Here is a 27,092-nt window from a genome sequence, read left to right as displayed (position 1 = left end):
AGCGGCCTGATTGCAATGCCAGCCACGGGCTACCCTCCAGAAGGGCCTGGACATTGGAAGTGAAGGCTCCAGCTACTGGTCTTCTGAGACCTGCAAATGTGTTTGCCTGGCCTAGCTGTCGCCGGTAGGAGAGAACGTTGCAGTTAATCCACCTTTTGCCCATCAAAGCAGAAGCACCGTCTGTGCTTCCTCACCCGAGATGAACATGAGGCTGCATCTCTTGTCAAAGCCCGCTACATTCTGGCTGGATATTGGTTTTCAGGATGAAATTAACTGCTAAGCGTTAGGGCAGATGCAAGAATAGGTGTGGCTGATAGATCCAAAGGAATCTTAGAACAGCCCTTTCCACTAAAAGGTGTATTTTTCAGGAGGTACGGCGGATTGAACCTGGCACCTTGTACATGGGAAACAGGTGCTCAAACCACTGAGCTGCACCCACTCCTTAAAGATTTAATTTTTAAATAGAAAAAAAACAACAACAACAAAAACCAAAAACGACTTGAAAGGAAGCAGTGGCCTGCTCAGCTGTCATGTTCTGTGGGCACTCATTTCTCATGAAGCCAGGAGAGCATCTTCTCGCTGGCTGCAAAACCCTTAGGCCTGTTTTCCAAGACGTCCTTCTCCGTGTGGTTTTCGCGCAGCCAACACATCCAGGAGAACAACCTGTCTCTCAAAACCAGCCGCACTGGCGCGGTCCAGGGCGGGCTCCGACTGGAGGGGGCTCGCCTCGCCCTCCCCACAGCGGTCGGGCCCTGGGGGCAGCGCAGGCCGGAAGCCTTCCCGGAGCCAGCAGCTCAGCGACTTACTAGATAATGGAGAGCTGGTTTCCTGGGGTGGGGGTCACGATGAAGACGCAGGTGAAGTTCTGGGGGTCTGGCCGAGCCAGGGAGCGCCCGCTGCCTGCTCGCCCGCCCCACCCCCCAGCACAGCAGGCTTCGCGGGGGGCGCGCCCTCGGGGCTTCATCCCCGGCTAAGGCGCCCGCTTTCCCCTGCAGCGCCCACTGCAGCCCCAGCTTCTGCCCTCAGGACGCCTGAGCGGAGGGGACGTGGTCTGCTGAGTTCCCCGCCCCCACACACACAGGGGCCCTCGGAACGGCCTTGCACCCTCAGGTCGGGTCTGCTCACCTGAGCCCTTTAAATCCATCCAGACCTCGGGTGGGGGAGGAAGCAGAGATTGCTTGCCGCGCCTCGGCTAGATCTGGTGGGGGGGCCCAGCTGGCGCCAGCAGGGAGAGGGGAGCCCCGCCCTGCACCCGCGGGCAAGGCCCCAGGACAGGAAGGCGCTTGGGAGGAGGTGCCCTGGGCCCCTGCGCAGCCAGGGCTGGGGGCGCACTGGCTGGTGCCTGAGCCCCGCGGGTGGGTGATTTGAGAGGCAGCGTCGGAAACTGATGCAAAGGCCCACGCGGCGGGGACTGACTGCCCACGGCCCGACCCCTGCCCGGCTGGGCTTGTCTCCCCAGCGGCCCACGGCTGTGAGCTTTTCCATGACTCCTGTGCACTTTTCAAGGGTTAAACCTGACCTTGAAACAACCTTTATCCCTTTGACTTGAAGTTTTACCCAAGCCCTGTGATCTTGGAGAACAGTGAGGGTTAAGAAACCCCTGGGCCGCTTGTGTTTAAAGAAGGTTTATGAAAAGCACCAGCCCTCCCCGCATCTCGGGCGAGGCTTGGCCGCCCTGCTTGGCCACCCGCTGGGCGCCGCCTTTGCCCCAGAGATCAGCTGATCCCATCAATGTGAACAAAATGTTTGTCCGCCAAAATTGTGCAAAGCTTTCCTCTGTTCTCCAGATGCCTGACTCTAAGGACACCTTCCAGAAAGCACACTGCTGTCTGATCATGCCCCCCTCATCCCACCTCCCCACCTTCCCCCTGAAGAAACCCCTTTGCCCAATGAGCCGTTTGCTGAGCCTGCAGTCAGAGCGGCTCCGGGTTGCCACAGCCCCTTCCCCTGCTGAAGCAGCCCCTCCCCTTACAACGGTCCTCTAGGAGGAAGTCTGCCTCTGTTTTTGACACCTGCCACTGTCCCCAGCATCAAGCTGAAACTCCATGTGTGCATGTGCGTGCATGTGTGTACATACATGTGTGTGCATAGGTATGCGGGCACGTGTGTGCATGCACGTGTGCCATGAGCATCAAAGGCTGCTGGGGAGCAAGTCCTGGCCACTTGCACTAAGTAAAGAGGGTCCAGTGGCCCCGACGGTGTGTCGTGTCCATTCTGCTGACCTGCCTGAACACGGCTGTCCACACCATGCCTCCAGAGGGCCCTTTAAAGTGCATCTCACCTCAGACCCAGCCCCACGGACTCACCTGCCACCTGGCGAGAGCAGGGAGCCCTTTGCAGGGTTTAGGAAGAGCCCACGATCCACCAGGGGTGTAAACACGGGCCTTCCCTGACCTCCGCTTTCATGACTTTTCTCTCCCCACTCCTCAGAATGAGTCAGCCGTCCGTCCGAGCAATCCCTGGTCGTGTGCCCTGAGCGTGAAGTTCATGCAAAGTACAGATTTTTGTTCCTTTTTTATTAAGCCAGGGATCAGAACTAATAGTGAACACAAAGCATGGATCCTGGGGGCTGGAAGCCCATGAAAAATTCATTTTCACAAGTGGGACATTTTAGAAAGAAGGAGACAAGTGAGTCCTTCTCGGCCCTGAAGATAAAATCACAGACACTGGGGAAACTGCTCATACCAGAAAACCTCTGTACCCACATGACTATGAGGAAACACTGGATTTAACTAGGAATCTCCACTTGATAGGAAGAAATACCAAACAAAAAATTTTTTAAAAATTTAAAAATCAGATCTATATACATGATGAGGACAATAAAACGCATATTATTTTCATTAACCAAGAGTGATAATATTTTAGGTAATGGAAATAAATATTCAAATTCATGAACATGGACCTTCACAATTCATGTCTACAACAAATGCCCAGGGAAAGGACAGATGGTCTAATAAATTTATTGTGAAACCAACTATGAATGACAGGGCTGGAGATACAGGCATCAGCCTGTGTTTATTTTAAATGAGTATAATAGAATGAACTATTACATATTGGTAAGTAAAATTTTACTTCTGTGAAAATAAAATTAGCTCTGGTTAAAAATATTAAAAAGAGGAAACAGATTACAATATAAATGGTAATGATAACTCAACTGATATTATCTAAGGGTAAATTATTCCAATTTAACCAGTTATCAGTAAGTAATAAACAAAAGTCTATTTTTAAAGGGAGCTTACACATTGATGGGGAATGGGTGGGTAAGTCAAAATTAAGTTGCAACCCAAACTCTATTGCTACTGATCAGCTTGTCTGGTACATCTGACCTCTTTCCTATTGTTTGGATCATCCTAGCTCTATTTCTCTCTGAGAGTAAACAACAAGGGACCCATGGCTCACCTTTAGCAGGAAATTAAGAATTCTCCAAGTGTCTCCATGTCTCCTTTGAATGTGGCCAGCAGCGTAAATCTTAATCAACATAGTGATATCAACAAGCATCACACAGCAGCCATCGGTTTTTACAGCTAAACCTGATTTAGAACCACAGCCATAGATGAGATCATTTTTGGTGTCAGCTCCCAGCCCATGTCTGCTGACCCTAGTTTGCCATAGTGTCTCCAGCACTTATTCTTGCAAAAGAAGTGGGTCAACCCAGTCAATGGCCCCAGTGAGGCATCACACAGATCTAGGTTCCCAGGGGGTGCCCCAAAGAGGTCATTGAATGTCCAGCGTGAAGTGCATTAAGTCACAGCTGAGATTCCTGCTTAGTTTGTGAAAATAACCTTCCCCTAGTCAAGATAACTCAGAGAGAAAACAGGTATCTGATTACACTGTGGTGCCCCTGGTCTTTCAATCCAAACTAACCTTTCTAAATTTTTATTTTATAGTAAAAAAATAATATTTTCTTTCCCACCTGACCATATTTCCTCAAGCTTGCCCCTTACAACATTTATTTCCAAACAGCCAACAGTGAACTCCCTTTAGTTTTGTTGGTGGAGCTTTCTTTTTAAATAGCCTCTCTCTTACACTCTTTCTTTTTAAAAAGCCTCTCTCTTATAGGCTATCTTTTACTGGGCTCACACCTCAGCCACAAATCGGATCATTCTAAACACTTGTCAAAGCTAAGCAAGTTTAAACAAAGGTATAAGGGTTTCTTCAAAAATTATATAATGAAAACAATGTGGTAAATTACATTGCTTTTAAAAATTCAGCAAATTTAAGCAAGTGAACATAATTTGCCTCAAAAATTGTTGGCATGCAGCAGTTTGATGAAAGATCATTGGTGTAAAATAACTCAGTCCCAAAGTATTCCTGACACAAAGACTTGCTAAATGTGGCCACAGGTAAATGAGATGCACCCCAGCTCCCCTTTAATGTATCTCCATTTCTGGACATGACAGGGAGATGTTCCAATACAGAAACCTCAGGTTAAAGAAGAAGTAAAAAAAAAAAAAAAAAAAGCAACTTCATTAAACAATTAAACAATTAAACATTAAATGATTAAACAATTAAACAATTAAACATTAAAACAATGTGGAGGTGATGCCAAACACCAATGCTGTTGAGCAAAACCGAACAAGATTGCACACGATGCTGTCCATACTTTTAATAGAAGTACTAGGATTTAAACATTTTTCCAGTATTCTATGCATTATGTCACTTTTAGGTGTTTACTAAATATGCATATTTGTGGCTTGAATAGTGAACCTCCAAAATTCATGTCCATCTATGACACTTGGAATAAGGGACTTTGCAGATATATTTAATTTAAGAATTTTGAGATGATATTACCCTGGATTTAGCCTGGGTCCTAAAGCTGATGACTGGTGTCCTCATAAGAGAAAGGACTTGGAGATTTGAGACTCAAACTTGAGGACAAATGTAGAGAAGAGGGTCCTGTGGGGAGAGAAGAGGCTGGGGTGATGCACCCACAAGCAAGGAACCACCGGAAGCCAGGGGAGCTGCGGAGCTGATTCCTGCTTAGAGCTGCAGAAGACACCCCCTGCCGCCACCTCGACTTCAGAATTCTGGGCTTCAAAATTCTCTCACAGTGAGTGTAAGAATAAATGTCTGCTGTTTTAAGCCACCTGGTTTGTGGCAAGTTTTCACAGCAGACCTAGAGAGCTAATGCAGTGTGTATCATTTGAACATACATGAAAACCTTTGTAAGGTAACTGAGGTTCTGTTTCTCTACTCGACGTGAGGCTGGGGCCGCTGGATGGAGAAATGAGAACAACCTGGGCCCAGGACCAAGGAACATACCGAGATGGTCTCCTCCCGCCGGTACTGCTTCCAGTTCCTGCCACTGTCGCTGGACATCAGCAGATAGCTGGTCACCCAGTTGAAGCTCCCATACCCGCCCTGCGTGGCCATGGTAGTGACCTCCATCCTCTCTCCAAGGTCAATCTGCAACCACTGGTACTTGTTGGACACAAGCGGAGTCCAGCCCCCAGCTCCTTTCATGTGAAAAAAAAAACAAAAACAAACAGGAGAAAGGAGGAAATATTAAAGTCCATTTTAAAGGACTCTGCTTTTGTAAAACCTGGAATAAATATGCTCATAATCATAATAAATGAAGAAGAACATGCAGGGCTTATACAAGGATGAGCTCGGAACTGCTCACTGGCTCTTCAGAGTGTGTGGAGTCCAGGTGTCCTGGGGGGGGGTACGCTCTGGGAGTGGGTGGGCTCCCCCAGGAAGACCACCTGCCCTCAGAACCAGTGTGCTGCTGGCCCACAAACTCAGGGCATCAGCATCCAGCCTTCTCACACCTTCACTGGATGTCAGGGGTGCATTTAACCGATGGTGGAGCCAAGCATCTACCCATGTTTAGTGCTGGGAATGCACGGGCACTCCTGACTTGGAGGAGAACTTGACATACAAAGCACAATTACTACCTCAGGCTGCTGCTGGCAGTGCCCAGGTGGGGAATGATGACAAAGGAACTGTGGGATAATCTTTCTAAGGGGGGGAGCCCCAAGGAACAAACTGCATCCTCAACATTTTTGCAAGACAGAGAATGCCAACTACAAAACAACTGGGAGCAAAAAGAGAAAATAAACTGACCCAGCACAGCAGACACTGTCTGCACCCTCTGCTTCCTGTCAAGTGAAGAAATTCATGGGAGATGGACAACAAGAGCTGGGGGATGGGGCAAGGGTGTGACCCCCCAAAGTGGGATCTGGTCATGTAAGGGCAGGCACATTTTTGCAATCTAAAGGCCAGGCTTCCAAATGCAGAACTTTTGAGCAAGAAAAATGGCAATGGGTGGTGAAAGGGTAAGAGAAAAAGGGAAAATCCAGGCCCTGCAAGGTGAAAAGAGAACCATAGTATTTAAGGATTTGGAGCACCCCACCAAAACAAAGAAAAAACAATTGTGCCTAGAAGTTGTCAGACAGACAAAATGCTGCTGGACAGGATGTTGGGAGACTGAAAGTGGCATCAATACCACCAAAACAGCAAGGAGGTGAGTGAAATCACAGAGAACTGAGAGCACAAGGCAACAAATGCTCACGAACCACTGAGGAAAATCCCTGCCCTCTTAAACCAACATAAAGAAGGAGACACTAATGCTACACTCCACACAAAATTAAATATACTCAAATGAGCTTTGAGTATACACTAACCCCAGCACCAACCACAAGTTCAGTAAAAGTGACAGAAGAGGCCTATATAGAGAGGTCACATCTGAGTCCAACTCTATCACACTCAGGAGCACAAATTCCAAAGTAGGGCTCACTGGCAAGGCACTGAACTCCAGAGTCATCTGCCATGACCATAGAACCTGTGTGTCTCTGTAGCCCTCAGGAGTACCAGTACCTAGGGTTGTATCTGCTTTGGCTGTCTCTGGGGTCCTGCTGAGATGTGTGTAAGCATGACCCCTCTGATGACCTCCCAATTCATTCTCTTACCCATATATACTAATTTGTCTTTACCATTTCCCCCTTTTATTCAAGATATTTTTCTAGTTGCATCACCAGCTGGTGATTGGTGGTAATCCCTCTGTGCCAGGGAGGTTCATCCCCAGGAGTCATGTCCCATTCTGGGGGGAAAGTAATGCATTTATATGCTGAATTTGGCTTAGAGAGTGGCCACATTTGAGCTTACTCAGGAGACTTGAATCTCTGGACTGGCCATGTGCCAACTGGGCCCTGAGTCTCAGCAGAGTTGCAATTCCTACTGGTTTGTTGGACTTCCCAGGTCAGCTAACAGGGAGTTGGAGATGGTCAACCACCACACCAGGGAACTGACAGTGCCTACAACTGCAAGCAGGAGAAACACATCCATCAGCCATGTGGGATCTAAACCCCTTCTTGATTTAGAGGTGGAGTGGACATCACTATCGCAGGGTCCACAGGATAGAGGAAAAAAATGTGGATTAGAGTGGACATACTGGTATTCTACTATAGAACTTTTGTGCCTCTAGCTGTGGAAGAAATTGTATCATTGATGTAAAGACAGTGGCCACAGTAGTTGCTGAGGGCAAGGAGAGGAAAGAAGAGATGTGATGTGGGGCCATTTTGGGGCATGGCCCACTGGATGCACTGGGGGAGAGTGAAAATGACAATGTAAACCACAAACCATGTAGTGTAGCAGTGCTCCAAAATGTATTCAACAAATACAATGAATGTGCCACAGTGATGAAAGAGGTTGATGACGTGGGAGGAGTGTGGGCATTGGGATTTGGGGTATATGGAAACCGCTTATATTTTTTAATGTAAAATTTGTTGTGATCTATGTATCTTTAAAAAATAGTTTAAAAAATAAAAAAATAAAATAGAATTTTATACATATGAGCTTTAAGGATCTGAAAATCCACCTGAGTCAGAAATCTAAATCTCAGAACAAACATGGACCATAAAAGAGGGAGAAATGAAAAGTGAATTGATTTACCTCAGGAAGGAAATGGAAGGAAAACACAAATTACCTCAATAATAAGGCATAAATGGCAAGGTGCCTGAGGGAGAAGAGAATCAAGTGGAAAAACAATAAGAGACACCAAAGAAAGGCAGGAAAACAAGAGAATAAAATTAAGAGAAAAAGTAAAAAGTCACAGAGAAAGTAATGAAAATGGAAGATAGGCAAGAAGGAATGATACACATATTACTGGAATCCTTGAGAAGAAAAACACAGTGGTGGGGTGAAAATTACTAAAGACAATAATCCAAGTGAAACTTTCCAGAAAAAGAAAAAGAACTCACAGACTTTAAGATGCTCACAAGGAGTGCCATGCCACGCAGGGGTGTCACCCACGTAGGGGAGCACCACGCGTAAGGAGTGCACCCTGTAAGGAGAGCTGCCCAGTGTGAAAGAAAGTGCAGCCTGTCCAGGAATGCTGCCACACACACAGAGACATGGAGAGCTGACACAACAAGATGACACAACAAAAAGAACACAGATTCCTGTGCCACTGACAACAGCAGAAAGCAGACAAAGAAGATGCAGCAAATGGACACAAAGAACAGACAACCAGGGTGGGGGAGGGGGGAAAGGGAGAGAAATAAATAAATACATAAATTAAAAAAAAAAGATGCATCCAACAGCCTTGGTAAGTACAAGCATCAGTAAAACACATAGCTCAGTGGAATAGGCCAAAGATTCCAGAATCACATCCAAATATATGTAGAAATTCTGCATGTGAAAAAAGTGCATCTCAAAAACCAGGAAAAGGTGGTTTTTTAAATAAATGGTGCTGGGACAACCAGGTTGTCCTTTGGGAAAAAAAAATAAAAGTAGATCAATATTTCACAACATATACAAGAATCAGTTCCCAATGGGTCAAGGATCTACACTTAAAAATGAAACCACACAAGTACTTGAAGAGAACTTGCATGAATTCCTTTCTAATCTTGTTTTATTTTTATTTTTCTCTCTCTTTACTTTTGAAAAAATGTTACATTAAAAAAATATAAGAGGTTCCCATATACCACCCCCCCCTCACCCCACTCCTCCCATATCATCAACTTCTTTCATCATGGCACATTCATTGCATTTGGTGAATATACTTTGGAGCACTGCTGCACTATATGGATCATGGTTTACATTGTAGTTTACACTCTCCCTCAGTCCACCCAGTGGACCATGGCAGGACATACAATGTCCAGCATCTGTCCCTGCAGTACCACCCAGGACAACTCCAAGTCTTGAAAATACCCCTACATCATATCATTTTTTCCCTTTCCCTGCCTTCAGCAGCTACCATGGCCACTTTCTTCATATCAATGCTACAATTTCTTCCATTACTCATCACAATAGTTCCATAGTAGAATATCAGTAAGTCCACTCTAATTCATACTCTATTCCTCCATCCTGTGGACCCTAGGATGGTTATGTCCACTCCACCTCTACATTGAGAGGGGACTTAGATCCCACATGTAATTCTCCCGCTTGCAGTTGTAGGCACTCTTGGCTCCCTGGTGTCGTAGTTGACCTTCTTCACCTAACCCTAACCCTAATCTTAACCTTTTTAATCTTGATATAGGATAAAGCTTTTTTATTGGAGAAAATATCTGTAACATATCTCATACACAACACTAAATATGTAGAAGAGTAGTTGAATAAACTGCAGGACATCCACATAATGGAGAACTATGAAGCTATTAAAAAAAAAAAAAGTGTAAGATCTCCAAGAACCAATATGGGCTGACTCCCAGTATGTATTACTAAATGAAAGTAGTGAAGCTCCAAAGACTATCTAGAGTCTGCTACCCTGTTAGAGAAAGAAGGGGGAATAAGGAAATAGCTAACAACTGCTCATTTATGGAAAAGTGATGGAGTATAAACCAGAAGCTGCAGAGGTGGCCCACCCACAGGGGTGGGAGGAGAAGGCACAGAGCAATGGGAAGGGATGGCAGGGCTACTCAGGGGTCAGATATCCCTGAGCATCTTGTGCAGAGCTCTGACTGAGCACCACTGTGAAGTGCCATACTGTCTCCACCTGCTCCAGAAGCAAGCAGTCGAAGCCAATGGGAAAACCGAGATGGACTAGAGACACCAATAAATGAACCTGTGTTTTAGACAAACACCCAGGCACACTGGCTACAGGATGGTGTTCAATTTATATAAGAGATGTGTATGAGTGTGTGCATGTGTGCACAGTGGTTTGTGTGCACACGTATTTCCTAGGTCTGCCTGCAAGGCCAGGGAGCCACAAAATCCAGGAGCTCCGAGTAACCCCACCTCCAGAGAGTGATTTCTAAACACCCTTCTCCAATAACTTGAGCAGGGATCCTTGCAGAAATGGTTGGTCCAGGGCTGAGGCAGGGAAAGTACAAATGAGCCTAGAACATCTTACAGTGCAGGAAAGTAAGTGCTCAGAGGAGGGGCTTCTCAAAGAATGCAAGGAGTCCACACCAAAACAAACAAACAAAATCACATAAAATCATGCTTGGGGGTGGGAAGCTCTTCCTCTGAGGGGAATCCCAATTAATAAATGTGGGAGGAATATCAGAGGGCAGCACCATTGGGCAAACACCATGAGTGTCCTGGATGGGACCTGATGAATGCTAAAGTTGCCATGTGAAAAATGAGGAAAACAGCTTTGCCTATCTCAACACATCTCCCCCAAGACACAGTCACCCTCACAGGAAGAGAGTCACTTCCAGTGGAGAAGGACAAGGAGTCCAGGTGGACCTCAAGGCAGATCCATGTCAAAGGCCTATGTTATGAAGCACTGTAACTGATCATAAATTAACAAATACATTTTAGCCCACTGAATTGTATTTTAGGCACTTACTAACCCTTGATATATTACAATATAGCTTTGATATATGTTACTCTTTAAAAATATCCAGAAGCAATATCTGTAACTATTGTGACTCACTGAACTGTAATTCAGATGTTTTGTTTCTTTGATGTCACTGCTGTTTTGTAAACTGAATAATCTTTACCTTATAACTGAACATAAGGAAATGATTAGTAACTGGCCCTTGCTCATATCCCTTTGTTTTGTTTTGCAACCCTGAAGTCTGATTCTCCTGTAGGTAGCCTTCAATGTTTATACAAAATAACATGACAGTCCAGAACGGACCAAGCCAGTTCTAATGAATTAGTCTGCGTGACACGTGCAAGAGTGTAAACCTTAAACTTTCAGTGATGTGAGTGTGTCATCAAGCTGCACAGACTCAGATTTAGACAACCTCTAACCTGACCTCTCTTTCTAGCCTCACAGCATTATTGGGAGTGATGCCCAACTTCCACTCCCATATCCCACTATCATTTTCTACATAACCTACCTCCTCATTCAGTGTCACAAAAAAACCACAGTACTTCCAATTCAGGGAGACAGGTTTGAGGACTGGTCCACAGCCAAATTAGTAACAAATAGTACAAATCGATAAGATCAACTTAGTAACAAATAGTACAAATAGATAAGCTCAACTTAGTAGCAAATACTACAAATACATTAGCTCAACTTAGTAACAAATAGTACAGATCAATAAGATCAACTTAGTAACAAATACTAACTTAGATAAGATCAACTTAGGTACAAACAGTACAAATAAATGACCTTATTAATGAATGTTAATAGCACAAATAGATAAGCTCAACTTAGTAACAAATAGTACAAATAGATAAGGTCTACTTAGTAACAAACTGTTCAAGGAGAGTTAGGTAAGAGAGTGGCTTAAGTCAATAGCAAATGCTCTTCAACCAAGACACTTGGGGCACAGGCCTTTACCTGGATGAAGGAATTATTAGTGCAGTGACTTATAAAAGAGGTGAGTTCACCGGGGGTTTTTCAGTTAAAAGTTTCCTAAATGGTCACAAATGCAGATGTTCTTTTATCTGTTGCCTCCATTTTTAATCTGCAAGGATCTGAAAAAGCTGCTACAATGGTGGCCTGAGTATTTCAGTTAGGTAAGGAGTGGAGGCGCCTGGGGATTCTGCTAGACTATCTGGTCTAGAAGAGTGTGCTTATCTCCCTGTATGGACGAGGAAAAGGAGATCCCAAGACTGAGTAAATTTGTCCAGTATCCTCCAGGTTATGGTGGTGCTATTTTTAAAGAAAAACTTTAAAATTTATTTGAGCATGTTATTTTTGAAATCAGCCTTTTCACTTTTTTACCTGATCCCCAAATTATGATTCAACAGAGGCACATTTCACTCCAAGAATGTACTGAAGTAAAGTATCAAATTCACACTGCCATCTGGCTGTAAACGACGTGGCTGCGAGGTCCCAATGCAGGGTAGTTTCTGCCTGGAAGCCTGTGCATTCCACAAGGCAGGCCACCTCAGGGTCACCATCACCACCACCACCGCAGGGAGAGAGAGGGAAAGGTGCGCACTTCCCTCTGGGTGGACCACCTGGCAGGAGAAGCCATCCCCATCCCTGGTCTACTTAGTCAAGGGAGCATCACACGAGGGGCCGTCTCTGGCATTTAAGGGGTGCAGGGCAGTGAGAGCTCAGGATGAAGAGGCCAAGAAAGCAGCAGAGCACTTAGGTGGGGCGCCTATGTTTCACTCAAGCAAATGGCTTCACTGAAATTGCCACCAAGCTTCCCTCTGAGATAATTGCACTGTTTCAGATGTAAATCATCCGTTTGTGCTTTTTTCCTCCTTACATAATTGCTCCTAATTTACAGGCTCCAGAAAAGTCCCTGTGAGGGTGAGAGAGAAAGGGGTGGGGTGTTCGGTTGTTTCTGGGGTGAGAGTCTATCTGGATTTACCCCTTTCTGACACTCAGGTGACTTTCTCACTGAGGAATTTTGTTTAAATTCCACCCCTGCCCTGGTGCTGAAGGGTTGGTAAGCATTTCTATTAGCACATCATCACCACCAACAAAAGCCAACTACAAGTGAATGTAGCATATATTTTGAGAATTTACAGTATTTCTTTTTTATTGGGGGGGGATGACTCATGTTTTTTATTATTCATTTTTTAAAAATATTACATTCAAAAAATATGAGGTCCCACTCAACCCCACCACCCCCACCCCACCACTCTCCCCACAGCAACACTCTCTCCCATCATCATGACACATCCATTGCATTTGGTAAGTACATCTCTGGACATCGCTGCACCTCATGGTCAATGGTCCATATCATAGCCCATACTCTCCCACGTTCCATCCAGTGGGCCCTGGGAGGATCTAAAATGTCTGATAATTGTCCCTGAAGCACCACCCAGGACACTCCAAGACCCAAAAATGCCTCCACATCTCATCTCTTCCTCCCATTCCCTGCGCCCAGCAGCCACCATGGCCACTTTTCCCACACCAATGCCACATTTTCTCTGTGGACCTTGGACTGGTTGTGTCCATTGCACATCTATGTCAAGAGGGGGTTTAGATTCCACATGGATACTGGATGCAATCCTCCTGCTTTCAGTTGTAGGCACTCTAGGCTCCATGGTGTGGTGGTTGACATTCTTCAACTCCATGTTAGCTGAGTGGGGTAAGAGAGTCCAGACTTCAAGCCTTGGGTTTCCCACTCTTGAGATGGGAGGGAGAAGAGAAACCAGTAGGACCATTTTCCTTCAGCCGGGATTCCACGCTTTGGGCCTGTAGGTGCAGCTTTCCTCCTCCGAAGAGGATGCCCTTAAGGAAGAGACACCCCCAGGTCAGGGCTTTCCATGCCCAGGACAGTAAGCCACAGAACTGGTTTCTGATTAGTGCACCACACTCCCTTGTTGACACAGATTCCCTCTGCAGAGGGACCCCTTGCCTGGCAGTTACCAGGGGACCCAGCGGATGTGGGTCATTGGAGACTGACAAGGTCATGGAGATGACCCTGGGAATAAAGAGAGAGCCCTGCTTGGCTGCCCCCAAAGGAGTGTTCAGAACCCAGGCCCCACCAGCCTGCTCCCTCTGTGATCTGATGCCGGCAGGACCAGCAGGCAGGGGCACTCACTTGTCTTTTCATGGTAAGTGAACTTCCAAACCAACATACAATCATCTACACATGTGAAAGTCACTCTGCCAGGTCTCCTTTCTGTCCTTTTCCACAATTTCAATGTGTGCTCTTTATTTGAAACAATGCATTCACAAAAAAATATGATTTCACCAATTGTTTGCATTAGAAATAAAACACAAACTCTCCTGCAGACCTATGGGCAATTCAGAAATGTGGTAAAATCTCCTTTATAAACAGCCTAAGTAATATGTGTGATTCTGCATACATTACCTAAAGTTACTGCTCCATTCTGAGTAAATCCTTTCTCCTACCACAGGATAGAAACACCAACATTTCTCCACTCCCCACTCCCCCTAAGTAACTGACAAAGGAACGGCGTGCTCCTATACCATCCCACTGGAATAGAAAGTGCGCTTTTGCCTACTCAGAACCCACTCTCATTTTCTTTCATTTTGGGGGCCACCACCATCATTTCCCCACCCAACACACCGAGGTTAGTGGTCGAAGGGCCCATCCATGTTGCCAAGGTTTCTGACATTGGTCGGAAATACTAAGGAGAGTTGCTTTTTATGTATGTTGCAAACAAGCCCTTTAGTGGACATATGTATATTATATATATATATATTTAGTGGATATTTTTTTCTAAGACTATGGCTTGAGAAAATGTTTTGTAAATGGCAATTCTCAAAGAGAAGTTTTTTAAAAAAATTTTGATCAAATCCAGGCTGTTATTTCTCCGTTATGCATTGTAATTTTGTATCCTATTTAAAATTTCGTTGTCTACTCCAAGATCATAAGGATAATTTCATATGCTTTCTTCTAGACATAGGAAAACTTTATTTTTATGTTTTGGACTTTATTCAGAAAAAAAATTCATAAAAAACTCATAAAAAAGATACCCCAATAAATTAATGGTCAAAACACCTGTCTAGATACTTCACAAAAGAAAATATATGAATGGTGTATTAGTCAGCCAAAATGGTGCTGATGCAAAGTACCAGGAATCTGTTGGCTTTTATAAAGGGTATTTATTTGGGGTAGGAGCTTACAGATACCAGGCCATAAAGCATAAGTTTCTTCCCTCACCAAAGTCTATTTCCACATGTTGGAGCAAGTTGGCTGCTGAAATTCAGTCTTCCTCTTCCTCTTCCCCTTAAGACTTCGTGGTCCCAAGTTTTTCCAGGATCAGCTGTAGGCTGGGATACGTCTCATCTCTCTCCCAGGGCTCATTTCTCTCCAGGCTCAGCTGCTTTGTTCTCTTTGCAAGTTCAGCTATAGCTATCAGGCTCTCTTTCTCCAAGCGCATCTGCCATGTCTTTGGGGCCATCTCTATTCTTGTGTTCTTCTGCATGTTTACTTCTCAGGGCTCCAGCTCAAAACTCCTACCAACTCCTGCCTGCTGTTTTCTCTGTGAGTCTCCACCCACCAAGGGGGCAGGGACTCAATATCCTGCTGACATGGCCCAGTCAAAGCCCTAATCATAATTTAATCAAATAAAATAGAAACCTCTGAATTCAATACAGTCTAATGTTCCCAGAGAAACAGACCAATTTACAAACTTAATCCATTATCTAGTTTTGGAATTCATAAACAATACTAAACTGCTAAAAATGGTGAACATGTACTTGAAAAATGTTCAACATCTTTATTCACGAGGAAAATTAAAATTAAAACTAAAATGGAAAACCATCACACGCTTTCTCGAGTCTATAAACTTAAAAGATTCCCCACAGCAAGTGCTGGGGGATGAAGGAAGGCTAGGCTCTTGTCACTGCAGGTAGGAATCCTAAATGGAAGAACCATTTTGCAAAGCTTGTTCACAGCTTTCAAAATTTGAACACTCATCTACCAGGTGACCCAGTCTTCTCACTCACCCAAGAGAAATAAATATATGCTCACACAAAAACTTATAAGCCAGTGCTCATCAGCAGCTTTATTAATGGTAGGAAAACATTGGAAATCATCTAAATGTCTATCAAACAGATGCAGATAAAGACTTGTGGTTTAATCTATACAAGGGAATATGATGCAGCAAGGAAAAGGACTCAGGCGTTAATACCCATAGCAACATGGACGAAGCTCAAAGACAATACATCAAGTTAAAAGCAGACATGTACCTGGAGCACTAGGAAGAACTGGTGGGGACTGACTGGATGAGGTGCCAGGGAACTTTCCAGAAGGATGGGAAAGTTCTATATGTCACCAGTGAGTGTGGCTACACAGGTCCATGTATTTATGAAAACTTATTGAAAAGTGTGGGGCGGGTGTAGCTCAGTGGTTGAGTGCCTGCTTCACATGTACGAGGTCCTGGGTTTAATCCCTGGTACCTCCTAACACAGGTGTAGCTCATGGCAATGTCAATTTACCACAAAAATGTTCATTGGAGAAAGAACCACTGTCTTCCGCTGTGGCCCCGGAGCTGGCCAGTCAGCCTGGTGTGGGAGCCTGGATGGACAGAGCAGACACAGAGATAGAGCGAGGCAGACAGCCCCAGATTGAGCATCTGGCTTGTGATGTTTCCAGCTCTGGAACAACTGAACCTTCTTTTCCTTCTGAACCTGAGCAGACCCATTGCTGCAGTAAACGCTTGCACCAACACAGTGGCAGGAGGCCACGTGTGCCGAAAGGAGCTCATCACACCCAAATAAACTGGACCCCGACACACCAGGAGGACGCGCTGAGAAACCTTTCTGAGTGGCAGGACAGGGGGCGGGGTTCATAAGAGTAACAGAGAGACACCTGTTTTTTAGCAAAAAAACACAAAAGCCTAACTTTCTATTTAGCAACAAGGCCAGACTATAAAATAGAATCTCATCTATAAACAACTCAGGACAGAAAACATGCAATTTCCAGGAGGTATGTGGAATCTGAAGGACACTGAAGAAATCTGAAAACAAAACCTGGCGCTGACCCTTATTCATGTCTCCTAGCTCCTGTGACCATGCCCACCTTCTGTCTCCCTAATTCCCTGCATGGCCCTCTGCAGCCCACCTTTCTCCCAGGTCCTGGACCTCATGCCCTTGCCTCATTCAGACATGGCCCCAGCCTGTGAGGCTAGATGAAAGCATAGGAAATCACGAGCAGTTTATTTTGCTGTGCTTCATCTGTTAACATAGCTATACACTGGAAAATCTTAGACTCAAAGGTTGGAAATCTGAGTGAATCAGCCTAACTCCATGGTTTAGTTATGAATGCCTAATCAAAGCACCTTGAATCTTTTGATTGTTTGAGTGTGTATACTCCTGAGGGATGTTTATTCATATTTAAGGTGGATTATGTGTGAAAAGCTACATGAGTGAGCCCAAGGTAAGGGAATCTCCTGGATAGATGTTAGAGAGATGATAGATAGATACATAGATAGATAGATAGATAGATAGATGATCGATAGATGATCGATATAGATAGATGATACAGTAGAAGATAGGTATATGTTAAGTAAAGTTAGAGGACATGTAGAAGACAGAGTAGATGATAGAAGATATGACAGATATATAATAGATGGTGGAATAGATCACAAATTGATAAGCAGGTAGATTGATAGGTAGATATGGATAATAGATAGATATATAGATGATAGATATAGATAGATGATAGACAGATAGATAAATAGATGGATAATAGATAGTAGCTGGCTGGACCAAGTCATTCAGAATTGACCATGTTTCTAATCCTAAAGGCTTTGACCTCATCCACACTGTTGCTTGCAGCAGGGGTTCTGGCTGTGCCAGCAGGTGTCCCAACGGGATGGGACTGGCAACCTCGCCTCTGGTGGGACGTCCCTAGGGGCCCTCGGTGGGCCCCTGAGGCCTGGCACCAGTGACTGACTTCTGTCTCTCTCTGCCTCACTCCACTCCTCACCCCTTCCCTGCCCCCCACAGGACTTTCTGGAATGCCCCTCAGTAAAGAACTCCTCCAGAGCTGGTCTGGGGTCTACTCCTCCAGAGCTGAGTACACGGTCAGGCACATCCATCACGATGGAGCCGACTCTCAAGAAACACCAGTGTCACTGGATAAGGTCTGGGGAAGGGGCCTCATCAAGTGCTTCTAGGACCTTGCAGGTACTAGACCTGCTGGGGGTGGGTGCAGATTTAGGGGAGTTTTGTCCTCGGGCATGTCTGAGTTCCACATGTCTCTGGCCTGGTGAGCAAAATCCCACATGCACAAGGTAATAATTTACAGAAAAAGGGAGAAAAAGTTTACTACAGTGAGTCATTTAATGAAGTGTTGGCAATGTTAATTACATCAGAGATTGATATATTTTAGGTAATTTTAAATGATTCTCCATTCTTAACATATTTTCAATGTCATTTCCTGATTTATTTAGACAAAATCATTGATTTTATATCTTATTTTCATTCTTGGGAATTGCATTGTGGTAAAAAGTAAGTATTTCCAGTAAGCACAAAAGATTCTAATAAGCCATTTCTCGGTAACTGTCCCTTCCAGACATTTTCTCTATTTAGTAGAGTGGTGTTAGCCTCTCTTGTCACATCCCATCAGTAGACTGTCTGCTAAAGTTAAAACACGTATCATACTAGGAAGTTCCTTTCTAGAAGGCTCCACCAGGGCTTCTGGGCTGGGGAGCGTCTGATGCCATTTCCTGCTGTGCTGTTTGAGGGGCAGGAATCCCTGGGTCAGGACATCCAGGGGGAGATGAGCAAGCAGGTCCCCCCTGAGCTCCCTGCTCCTGCTCCTGCTCCATGTTTGGTCCTCGACAGAGGTTCAAACTGTCCTTAACAGAGCTCAGGTCCAATCAGAGGATCTTGTCCCCTAGATGCTTTCCATCAGGGACCATCTCAGCTGCATAGAACTCATAGACACCACATTCAGTTAAAATCCTGTGCTTGCTTTTCCTCCCAGATCCTGACTCATACCCAAAAATCATTTTACCCTCAACAGAAGTATCTTTAAAGAAAGAAAAATCTTAAAATTAAATACATGAAAATCTATTGAAATTCAGGTCTGGACTATCAAACACTAAAGAGAAAAACTAAAGTCCTGACTAAAAAGAGGAACCATGGATTGTAAAGATACCAATGTTAATTGATTTGTCAAAGCAGCAGGACTAAATAGCCCTAGGTGAAATGCTGTACTCCACCTAACACAGCTTAAAGCAAGACCAGAAGGGACCAAGTTGTTTCTAGGAAGCTTAATGGTATTCCATAACAAAGAGCAGGAATACTTATGGGAATGCAAAAGAATCCAAATGAAAATGAAGTAAACTCTAACATCTGTATTAGTCAGCCAAAGGGGTGCTGATGCAAAATGCCATAAATCTGTTGGATTTCATAAAGGGTGTTTATTTGGGGTAGAAGCTTTACGTTACCAGGCCAAAAGCAAAATTTACTTCCCTCACCAAAGTCTGTAGCCACGTGTTGGGGCAAGATGGCTGCCAATGTCTGCCTAGAGTTCAGGCTTCTTGGGTTCCTCTCTTCCTGGGGCTCCTTTTCTCTCTGGGCTCAGCTGCTTTGCTCTCTCCACAAGACCAGCTGTAGACTATCAGGCAAACAGCTCTGTTTCTCTCCCTGGTGGACAGGGACTCAACATCCTACTGACATGGCCCAATCGAAGCTTCAATCATTAATCAAGTAAAAGTAAAACCCCTGAATCAATATACTCTAATATGCCCAGAAGAAAAGATCAGTTTACAAACATAACCCAGTATTTCTTTTTGGGATTCATCGATAATATCAAACTGCTACAGCATCCAATAAAAGCCACGATGCATACAAAGGCAAAGAATCAGGGAAATAAAATACACACTGAGGAGAAAAATAATCAGTCAATTAAATCAACACAGGAATGACACAAATGACAAGGGCACTAAAACTATTACCATAACTGTATGATCATATGTTCAAAAGGTTTAAAAAAATGATTTTACGTATGAACTAGAGACATGGAAGATACATGTATTACTCAGCCAAAGGGGTACTGATGCAAAATACCAGAAACTGGTTGTTTTTCATAAAGGGTATTTATTTGGGGAAGGAGCTTACAGATACCACGCCATAAAGCATAAGTTACTTCCCTCACCAAAGTCTAATTTCGTGTGTTGAAGCAAGATGGCTGCCGACGTCTGTGAGGGTTCAGGCTTCTTGGGTTCCTTTGTTCCTGGGGCTTGCTTTTCTCTGGGTTCAAGGTTCCTTCTTTCCTGGTCCTGGCTTCTCTTTCCTCTGGGTGCTGACTTCCTGGGTCTTCAGCATTGAACTTTTTAAAAAATTTTATTTTAATTAATTTTATTTTTTAAACTTTTAAAATTAACTTTAATAGATCATAAAGAATGTTACATTAAAAAACATATAAAAAACATGAGGTTCCCATATACCCCTCCCCCACACCGTCATTTTTGTAAATTGTATTTTCTGAAGATATATACATCACACAAAAAATGTTACATTAAAAAATATGAAGTTCCTGTATACCCCTATTCCCCCACCCTACTCTTCCCACATCAACAACCTCCTCCATCTTTGCAGCATATTCATCGCACTTGGTGAACACGTTTTGGAGCACCGCTGAACCACGTGGATAATAGTTTACCTGTAGTTCACACTCTCCCCCAGTACATTCAGTAGGTTAATGCAGAATATATAAAGTCCATAATCTGACCCTGCAGTATCATTTAGGACAACTCCAAGTCCTAAAAATGCCCCCACATCACATCTCTTCTTCCCTCTCCCTGCCCTCAGCAAATTCTGTGATCACTTTCTCCACCTCAATGCTACAATTTCTTCTATTACTAGTCACAATAGTTTTATAGTAGAATATCAGTAAGTCCACCCTAATCCATATTTTATTCCTCCATTCTGTGGACCCTGGGATGGTGCTGTCCTCTCCACCTCTAGATCAAGAGGGGGCTTAAATTCCACACGGATGTTGGATGCAATTCCTCTGCTTGTAGTTGTTGGCACTCTTGATTCCCTGGTGTGGCATTTGACCATCATCACCTCCCTGTTAGCTGACCTGGGTAAGTCCAATGAACCAGAAACAGGAGTCACAACTCTGCTGAGGCTCAGGGCCCAGCTGGCACATGGACAGTCTAGAGATTCAAGTCCCCTGAGTATGCACCATCCCTAGCACCAACCACAGGTTCAGTAAAAGTGACAATAAGTGTGGGTAGGGAGGTCACACCTGAGTCCAGCTCCATCACACTCAGGAGCACAAATTCCAAATTAGGGCCCTCTGACATGGCACAGAACTCCAAATCTATCTGCTGTGACTATATACCCTATGGGTCTCCATAGCCTTCAGGAGAACCAGCACCTACGGTTGTATCTACTTTGACTCTCTCAGGGGTCCTGCATAAGTGTGACCCTACTGATGACCTCCCAACTCCTTTTTGAAGACTCTTAGCCATACAAACTCATTTGTCTTTGCCATTCTCCATTTCACTCAAATTTAAAAAGCAGTTTTTAACACATGATTCTACATGTAGGCTGAGATATTCTGCTGCTCTGAGTTGACCCATTTATTCAAGGTATCTTTCTAGTTACACCATCAGCTCGTGCTTGGTAGTCATACCTTGGTACCAGGGAGGCTCATCCCTGGGAGTCATGTCCCATAGTGGTGGGAAGGTAATGCATTTACATACTGAGTTTGGCTTAAAGAGTGGCCACATGTGAGCAACATGGAGGCTTTCAGGAGGTAACTCTTATGCACCTGTAGTTCTAGGCCTAGTTCATATTTCAGGCACACAGGTTCATAAGCATAGTCATCAGGATCAAGGGCTCATTATTGGACCATCCTTCCTTGTTGGTCTTTGCCATTGCACTTGGGCGATTATTGTTGTTCCATTGGGGAATGTAGCAGAACTCCCCTGGGTAGGAACTCAGCACTCCCTCAGTTGATGTTTGTAACTGTAACTACTATAAAAATACCCAACATATGTCAGAACATTTTTATTTCCCCTACTATACATGCCTTGGAGAACTCTCCCCCACTCATGTGACCTCCAATCAATAACACCCCACACCAGTGTTGCTCCCCTGCCATGGTTGAACCTCTCTGTGGTCCAAAACTTCTTCAACATGAAGCTTAATATATTGCCAAATTCAGTTAATAGGAAATTGAAAAACAGTGATGGGCTTAAAGTTTAGAAATAGAATACAAAATAATTTAGCAATACTTAAATAAAATAAAAATAAATTGGTGTATTAATGAAATGAAAAATATTATAAAGCTTTGTTTCAAGCATTTTGCCTTTCATCACTGCAATAGGTGTTGCCCTGTATGTACAGTGGCAAGGAACTTTCCTTCAGTTTTCCTCAGTGTCTACATCCTTTCTTTCTTTTAATCATTTTCTAATTTTTAATTTTGTCTTCAAAAAAGTTTTAGATCACAGTAATTCACCTAAACAATATAGGAGGCTCCTATATATCCAACATCAAACCCTTTTCCCCTTTTCCCAACAATGATCTTTTTCATGTTATATTTGCTGCAGCTGACATACAAATTTTGAAACACAGCTATCAAACATGGTTCCATTTTGGTTTACATTATGATTTATATTTTAGACTGTATAAATTTTGAAATTTTTAGCTTCCTTATGTTTTACATTATGGTTTACATTTTAGTTTATAGACTTTTATACACTTTTGGTGTAAGTTAACATGTCCTATATCCATCATTGCATGATCTAGTGGAGCACTTCCATTGCCCCCCAGTTGCCCTGCTTCCATCCATTCTATGCCTCTCTCCCATTCCCCTCAGGGCCCACAGTGACAATCAATCTTCATATCAAAAGCTCCAACTCTGTCCTTTCCCATGCCTTTTATCTGTGAGTCTCCACTCACCAAGGGGTGGGGACTGGGTGGGGACGCCATACCCTAATGATAAGTCAATCATGCCTAGGTACAGATCAGATTACAAATATAATCCAATATTTCTTTTTGGAATTCCTCTATTATATCAAACTGCTACAATAGAAAAATTTCAAATCTAAATACTCCATATGAAAATTGAAATGTTTAAGATTAAAATATCACTGAATGGGGTGAAGAGATTATATGTGGTACTGAAGAAGAGAAAATTAGTACATTTTAATACATAGCAATAAAATTTATCCAAAATGAAACTTAGAGATTAAAAGACTGAAAAAAAGTGAACAGAGCATTAGTGAGTTGGGAAGCAACTTCAAAGTGAGTGGTATTTGTGGCATTGGAGTTATCAAAGGAAAGAAGAGAATGGGCATGAGGGACAAAAAGTATTTGAAGAAACAATGGCCAACAATTTTCCAAATTTAAGCAATACTACAAAACCAGAAAATAAGAAGCTCCACCTATCCCAAGCAAAAGAAACATGAAGAAAGCTTCAAAGAGGCACATCATAATTCAATTTATCAAAAACCAAGGAAAGATAGAAAACCTATAAGGTAGCTAGAGGAAAAAGACACAATATGTCCAGAGTAAAAATACAAGGCTGATGATAGATTTCTCACTGGAAACAATGAAAGCCATAAGATGGTAGAGAAGCATTTTTAAAATACTGAATGAAAAAAACCCTGAGCATAGAATTCTATACCCAATGAAAATGTCATCTTTTAAAAAATGCAAAATAAATGCATTTTCAGAAATAAAATATATGAATGTGTCAATCACCAGTTGATGCTCACTACAAGATATATTAAAAGAGGTCTTCAAGAAAAGCATAGGAATCTATTCTCTCCCAGAAAAATAGCTAGAGGACAGGCAGAAACAGCCTGGAGAAAAACGATCTGGGGTTTAGGACACCAGGGGAAGGCTGGACAGCACCCAGAAGAGAGGGACAAAAGAAAGCAATTTTGTTGACTGTGAGTTAAAACTGAAGCTGCTGACACCCTCCCCACCCTATAGACAATTTTGAATTCTCAGACCTCAGGGCCAATAGCTGTAGACAAGGGGGTCCATAGGGGTCTATCTCCCCAGGAAATTAGAGAGAGCAGGATGCAGCCTAAGGTTGACGCATCTTTTGACCCACAACTTTGATCTGCTGTGTCCACTAGCCCTTCCAGGCTGGGTGGGGCTGCACCACTGTTTGTCCTGGGAGCCAGCAAGGGGCTAAAGAGATCTGAGGCTTTCAATCAGCCCATACTGAAGGGGATGGGCTGTTGAGGACAGAGGGGAGTGGAATTATTTCCTACATGGGAAAAGGGAGGAGGCTGCCAGCAAAGGTTGGAAAACAGCCTCTGAGGAAGTTTGAATTACAAGGTTCTTAGCCACCAGGCAGGATCCTGGGTCACACTGATCCAGTCCATGTAGCAATGAACATACTCTGATAATGCACTGAATGGAGAGGCTGCCAAAGATCACCATCTGTTGGTGGATCAAGGAAGCACATGTGAGAAAATTAAAAGTATTTAAGAAAGAGCAGCTTTTATTTGCCTTTACAGCCTCTGTCCCCAAGGCCCTTGGAAGTGAGTCTGCAACCCATTACTGGGTCCAGGACCCATATTTGAGCAATGAACTGGAGCAATCCTAAAAGCCCAGAACAAATTGAACCAAGAATCAAAGAGCAGTAGTAACAAACACCCTCCTGCCACTAAATTGAGCATCTGAGCAAACTCACCATCATAATCAGATGGTAGAAATCAGCAAAAAAATTGCAAGTGATACTAAGAAATGGAAGAAATGGCCCAAACAAAGGAATATATCAAAGCACCAGATGAGACAGAGGATTTGAGACAACTAATCAACATTCATATAAATTTCCAAAATCAAATTAATGAATTGAAAGACAATATGGCTAAAGAGATAAAGAACAGCAAAAAGACACTGAGCAAACACAAAGAGGAATTTGAAAATCTGAATAGAAAAGGAACAGAGCTCATGGGAATGAAAGTCATGAGAGGTGAGATCATAAAACACATTCTATGCATATAAAAGCAGACTCAAAATGATAGAAGAAAGAATAAGTGACACAAAAGACAGAACAGCTGAAATTTAAGAGAGGAAAAAAAAATGGAAAAAAAATTGAGAAGGGCCTCAGGGAATTGAATCATAACATGAAACACAACGACATATGTGTCATGGGAATTCCAGAAGGAGAAGAGAAGGGAAAAGGGACAGAAAGAGTACTTGAGGAAATAATGGCTGAAAATTTCCCAATGCCCATGAAATGAATTTACATGTCTAAGAATCACAGCATACCCCAATCAGAGTAAACAATACAAGATAATGCTCTAAATGTCAAGTGTCAAAGATAAAGTTCTGAAAGCAGCAAGGGAGATGCAACCCATCAAATAAAGGGGCCACCCAGTAAGATTTAGTGTGGATTTCTCTTCAGAAACCACTGCAGGCAAGGAGACAGTGGTATGATACAATTAGGATACTGAAAGACTGCCAGTCGAGTATTCTTTATCCAATAAAATTGTCCTTCAAATATAAAGGTGAGTTTAAAATATTCACAAACAAACAGAAACTAAGAGAGTTCATGAAAAATAGTTCACATTTTCAGGAAAATTAAAGGGAGCCTTATATCCTAAAAAAAAAAAAAAAAAAAAAAAGACAGGAGAGAGAGGCTTGGAGGAAAGTATAGAAGACAAGAATAGCAGAAAGGAAAACCAAAAGAGTAAAAAGACAAAAATAAGATATGACATATGAAATCCAAAGAATAAAAAGGTGGAAATAAATAATGCATTTACAGTAATATCATTGAATGTGAGGAAATTAAACTCTCCAATCAAAAGATAAAGGCTGACAGAATGGATAAAAAAATGAGACATCCACATGTTGCTCACAAGAGGCTAATCTTAGGATACAAACTGGCTGAAAGTGAAAGGTTAGAAAAAGATACTCCACACAAACAGTAACCAAAAAAAAAAGTAAGTGTAGCTATGACAATATCAGACAAAACAGACTTTAAATGTAAAAAAATTATGAGATAAAGAGGGCCATTATATGTTAATAAAAGGGAAAATCCATCAGGAAGAGATAAGTCATAAATATCTATGCACTTAACCAGGGTGCCTCAAAATACATGAGGAAAACTCTGGGAAAACTGAGAGAAATAGAAATCTCCACAATAATCATTGCAGACTTCAACACCCCACTTCCATCACTAGATAGAACAACTAGACAGAAGACCAACAAGGAAACAGAGAACGTAAACTATATGACAAACAAGCTAGAACTAACAAATATATACAGAACGTTGCACCTAAATTCAGTAGGTTATATATCCTTTTCAAGTGTTTGTGGATCTCTCTCCAGGATAGACCACATGTTACGTCAAAAGGCATGTCTTAATAAATAAAAAAAGATTGAAATTATACAAAGCACCTTCTCAGATAATAATGAACTGAAACTGGAAATCAGTAATAAACAGGAAAGAGAAAATTCACAAATGTGTGGAGACTGAACAACACATTCGTAATCAATCAGTGGGTCAAAGAATAAATTGTATACAAAATAACTAAATATATTGAGATGAATGAAAAGAAGAACACAACTTATCAAAACTTATAGGATACAGTGAAGACAGTGCTGAGAGATTTATAGCCCTAAACACCTGTATTCAAAAAGAGAAAAGAGCTAAAATCAAAGATCTAACTGAACTCCTAGAGAAATGAGAGGAACAGCAAGTTACTCCCAAAGCAAGCCAAGGAAAGAAAAATAATAAAGTTTAGAGGAGAAATAAATGAAATTGAGAAAAAAAACACAGAGTAGAAAGGCTCACCTAAACCAAAAGCTGGTTCTTTGAGAAGATCAATAAAATTGACAAGCCCTTAGCTAGACTAAAAAAGAAAAAAAGAGAGAAGAGGTGAATAAATAAAATCAGAAATGAAAGGCGGGAAGTTACAACATACCCCACAGAAACAAAAAGGATCATAAGAGGGTATTATGAGAAACTGTATGCCAACAAAGTAGACAGCACAGATGAAATGGGCAAATTCCTGGAAATGCACAAACAACCTATAATGACACTACAAGAAATACAAGAATTTAAACCAATCACATTTAAGGAGATTGAGTCAGTCATCAAAAATCTCCCAAAAAAGAAAGGTCCAGGATCAGATGGCTTCACAGGTGAATTCTACCAAGTACTTTGAGAAGAATTGACAACAACCCTGTTTAAACACTACCAAAATTTGAAGAGGTGGGGAAATTACCCAACATATTTTATGAAGCCAAAATCACCCTAAAGTCAAGCCAGATAAACATACTACAAGAAAAAAATTACAAACCAATCTCTCTAATGAACATAGATGCAAAAATTCTCAAAAAAAAAACAACAAAACTTGCAAACAGAATCCAGCAGAAT

General features: G+C 42.8%; 1 pseudogene; it reads right to left on the bottom strand.

Annotated features, from left to right (window-relative positions):
• LOC101410690 (contactin-associated protein-like 3) overlaps positions 1 to 27,092 on the bottom strand; it is a 191,870-nt pseudogene that overhangs the window by 141,382 nt on the left and 23,396 nt on the right.

This window comes from Dasypus novemcinctus, chromosome 6 (assembly GCF_030445035.2).
Source record: "Dasypus novemcinctus isolate mDasNov1 chromosome 6, mDasNov1.1.hap2, whole genome shotgun sequence".
NCBI classification, from domain to species: Eukaryota; Metazoa; Chordata; class Mammalia; order Cingulata; family Dasypodidae; genus Dasypus; species Dasypus novemcinctus.
Note: the sequence above shows the minus strand (reverse complement) of the source record. Positions and strands in the feature narration are given on the sequence as shown.